Raw genomic sequence first — 4,975 nt, 5'->3', positions numbered from 1 at the left:
GTCTTGGATGAAATGAAAAACAGGTTCACTTTTAACTTCCTGTTACCATTTATATCTGTCTACCTGCCCCTACACTTTATTTCTGTTTCCTTTTCAACCAACCTTTCTGAAGAAAGTAGCTAGACTTCTTGTTTCCATTTTCTTCCATTTCCCTTTTCACAGCTCTTTCTTCTGTTTCTACAGCAACACTAAAAACCATCCTGAAGGAAATGACTAATAAACTCCTGATTACTCCGTCCAACATCCAATTCTCAGTTCTGGCCACTCTCTTGCATTTTTGAACCTCTGTTAACCACCGTGAACTTCCTTCTTAAAAATGTACCCACTGTGTTTCCGGAGACTCCTCTCTCTCCTCTATCTTCTCCATGTCCTTCCAAAAGTCTCTCTTCTTCTAATGTTCATTGGATGTTAAGTGTCTTCAGGTTTCTTCCTTGGAAACATTTTTTGTTTTATTTTGTTTTTGGTTTTGGTTTGTTTTGTTTTTAGTCTCATTACAATTTAACCCATTATAAAAGGTTTTTGTTTTTTTTTTTATATTAGCTCACTTTCCTAAACTCAATGGTTATTTAACAATCTATTTAATCAACTAATGAATGTTCTTGAAACTATATAATTTTGAGCTATTATTCTTGATACAAAATTTTTTCAGTCTAGACAATTGAGGAAGAATTACATAGAGTTGAAAACATTGAGGGGATCATCTTTCAAAAAGGAAGAGCAATTATTGAGTTTGAATAAAAGGGAAAAATGAAAGTGAAGTAAATTCTTAAAAACTTAATCACTTTATTTTAAAAGAAATTTTATTCATGTGATGTAGTTTTCTCCCATAAGTACTCGAGTTATTTTATAATATATTAATATACTTTCAGTTGAAGTATGTCACCCATTTAAAAACTTCTGTTATAATTTTTACAGCAACATTTTAAATCATTTTACTGATTTGTTAATTATGCTTTTTCTTTTCTCTTTTGTTCCAAGTGATACAATAAAAAATAGTTGGCATCTTAGAAGTATCTTCTCTATGCATTCTTTATTTAGGAATCATCAGAGGCTAGGCAAAATCTTAATCATTTTATTAGATAATTTTAAATTTATTTTCTTTTTCCCTTTGCTGAATGATTATTATTCATATTATTTCTTATTTTTTGCTTTTTTCACACTGTTTGCCTCTAAACAATTTTTGGAGAACAGATACCATCTGTGTTGTTAATATTTGCCTCCCCAACATGTAGCAGCTGATATGTAGTTGTTATAAAAATGTTTCTTAAAAGATAAAACAAAATTCTATTTTTGGCTTGTTTCTACAGCATTTATTAATCTGCTAGACTTAAGAAACTTCAAGGTTTTAGTTGTTGCTGATTTTCATTCTTCTAAATTCTCCATTCCCAAGTATTATCTCTTCATTCCATAAATTCACTTTTATAAACTATGCCATTAAGCATCACAATTATGTTCCCTTGAGTGATTTCCAAAATATTAGAAACAATTATTGGTAGTAGATAACTAAAGGGCACACTCAGATGCAAACTCTGGTATTTAAGACTAAATCCACAAAAATCAAACACCTTTCATGACATTTTAATACATGAAATAGTCACTTCACAATTGAGAATCCACAAACTACAAAAACCCAAGTTAAATTCTTCTCCTCATAAATGTTTTCCAAAGATAAAATTTTTATGTAAGCCCCACCCCCCACCCCAGCGGGCAGGGACCATTCCTTTTCTCCGAAAAGGCACATAATGGAGCACCTGAAATATCCATAAAACATCCATAAGGAAGAACTAATAAATGCTGCTTCCAGAGGGACATCCTTGGAGAGGTGAGGAAGGGAAGGAACAGTTGCCAACTCTCTTGAAAAAGTCTGGCATCAAATGGAGTGACAGACGTTCTAGCCAGGTGGTCCACACATATGAATGAAAAGATATGCTGGAAGCGAACCCACGGCGACACTGTATATCCAATAATGGCCTCGGCTAAGATTAAGTTAATACCAATAGGTAGGTAGAAGTATTAAAAAAATATACAACTCATTTTAGATTTGGTTATGCAGGGCCAACGCTAATCATGTGTTTGAATTTAGATCTCATCAATTTATTATGGTCTTTGCCAAATAGAAACCAGAGAGAATTCTACAAATATATATATATATCAGCTGTCTATGCTTCTTGTCTTTGTGTAGATGCAATCCAATTTGATATGGACAAGGAAGCATTTTAAGATTTAACAAGACTCATAAATATAAAATTTGCTGTGGTTTTTCAAAGCCATCTATCCCACATCTACCTGAGGCCTCTTTCTTCAGAAAGAATAAGGACCAGAGCAAGTCACAGGGACATCAGTGAGAAAGGGTGCTGCTCAGAGAGAGTGTTAAGGATGCTAAATACAGATAGAGCTCACTTCGAAAGTTTGGCAGTTCTAAACAGAGAAGGGAGAGAGAAGCTTCTTCCTCTTTATCCTCTCCACTCCCAGATCCAGCTACTATATCCACATCACTGTGCAGTAAAATGAGTGTAAGACTTCACCTATACCATAGAGCTTCTTCCATCATCCAGCCATAACTTTGAAGTAGGAACTAAACAGCATACATGAAATAGGCAGACCACTAGAAGATATAGAGTGTGTGTGGGGGCGGGGGGGGCGTGGTGGTGGCCAGGATCAGTGTATGCTTGTCAATGTTCAAATGGCACTTCTGAGGGAAAACAAAAAACAAAAAACAAAACAAAAACCCAACATGTGTATAAGTATGTAAAGGTTAATTTTATTTATCAACTTCTCTGGGCAATGACACCCAGATATTTGGTCAATATTATTCTGGATGCTTCTGTGAGGGTGTTTTTCAGATGAGAGTAATATTTATATCAGTAGATTTTGAGTAAAGCAGACTATTCTCCATAATGTGAGTGGGCTTCATTCAATTAGTTGAAGGCCTTAACATAACAAAGACTGACTTCCTCTGAGCAAGGGAGAATTCTGTCGGCCAACTTCTTTTGGACTCTTCTCTGGGTCTCCAGACTTCTGGCCTACTCTGTAGATTTTGAACTTACTAAGCCTCCACAATTATGTGAGCAAACTCCTTAAAATAAATGATAGATAGAAGATAGATAGATAAATAGATAGATGGATAGATAGATAGATAGATAGAGAGATGGAGAGATAGATATAGATATCTGTCTGTCTATATCTACGTGTATATATAAACTGTTGGTTCTTTTTCCCTGGAGAACTGTGACTAAAACAATATTCATAAATTTATTATAAATGTTACTAATATAAAACTTGTAAAGCACCTAATATAAAAATAATAATAAAATATTAAAAAATGCTTCATTGTAAATTACTCATAGCTAATTGAGTCTCAATTGCTTTCTTAGTTTTTGACAAACTATTGTATCCATAGATAAACTATTATTGCAATTTAACCATGATATGATAAATGAAGATATATCCCAATTTGCTCACTCCATTTCAAATAAACATATTACTGTAAACTCTGGTATATGAATTTGTGAAATCTAATATCATTTTTATAACATTGAATTGCTAATAATTGTGTCACAAAATCAGACTACTAATAAATGTTTATTATTTGATTTAGCAAGAAGTCACTCATATCATTGTGATCATATAGAGTTTAACATGAGAGTTAGTTGATATTTTAATTTACATTAATAAGTAAGGGACAAGTGGAAGAACAAAGATGTATTTTAGAAGTTCATTTGACTTTTTTACTGAGTTGGATAATAGTTTTAGAATACTGGAAATAATTTTTTCTGTGCTATTCTAATGTAACAGGTACAGATATAACAGTTCAAATTACCAACAATTTTTTTCATCACTTTCTTAAATCTAGAGCAGGAATTGGTAGACTTTTTGTTTAAATGGCCACATAGTAACTATTTTACTGTCTGTGAGCCTTATAGTCCCTGAGTCTCCACTACTCAATCTGCCATTGCAGCATAAAAGTAACCATGACAATATATATGTGAATGAGCTTAACTGTATTTTATTAAGCTGTATTAACAAAAATGAATAGGAGGTCAATTTTGGCTTCATGGTTGTACCTTGCCCTAGTCTGGAAATCAACAATCAATGAAATCAATCAATTTACTGATTTCCATTATGTAGATATTCTCATCATGGTTGATATCAAGCTACCAACATGTTGTCACTGAAAATAGAGTCGAAAAGAGATGTGCAATACCGTACCGTGGTATACTATTTTTAACATATATATGCAATACACCTCAAGAGAATAGAGTATTAGTAGTAAAATAGTAAAATAATTAAGAACTGATGAGTTTCGACCATTGATTACCTTTATTTTTAATATAATTTTCTTATAAGCATATGTAATCTAATTTTTAATATTGGCTGTGTTACAAAGATGGCTTACAAACTTTCTGAAAATTTAATGATTATCTCTAGTGAGCTAGTACAATCTGGTTCTAACACACCACTAGCCAGAGTCAAGAACAAACTTAATATCTGGGTCAAGGTCATGAAACTGTTTCAGAGGATAACTATAGGGTAGAAACTTGGATTCATGAAAAAGACATTAGGTGGGACACTCAGATAGCAATAATGATGAATGGATAGCATTTTACTTAGCAAAACTACTTGCAGAATCGTCTACTGACTTTCAAGTCACACTGTGTAACACGTGACTTGGTATCAGTTTAATAAAATGCTGAGTTGAAAGGGTTTTTCTGAATTCACCAGAGAATACAGTTATTATTTAAAACACTGTATCTATAGAAAACACATCTCAGGTTTCAAACAACCAATTTAAAAAAGGAACTTTTTAGGGCACTGTGTTCATAAATTATAGACCTGCTTGTATGTATACACATGACAGGGTCATTGTTGCATGGGTAAATTATATTTTGCCAAAATAGTATTAAATATAATTCATAGTAATGACTTTACTATTTAATATTTTCTTGCAACAAAGTAACAAGAATCAGATAAAACC

This window comes from Pteropus vampyrus, unplaced genomic scaffold, assembly GCF_000151845.1.
Source record: "Pteropus vampyrus isolate Shadow unplaced genomic scaffold, Pvam_2.0 Scaffold1, whole genome shotgun sequence".
In the NCBI taxonomy this organism is placed as follows: Eukaryota; Metazoa; Chordata; class Mammalia; order Chiroptera; family Pteropodidae; genus Pteropus; species Pteropus vampyrus.
This window is presented reverse-complemented; position numbering follows the sequence as displayed.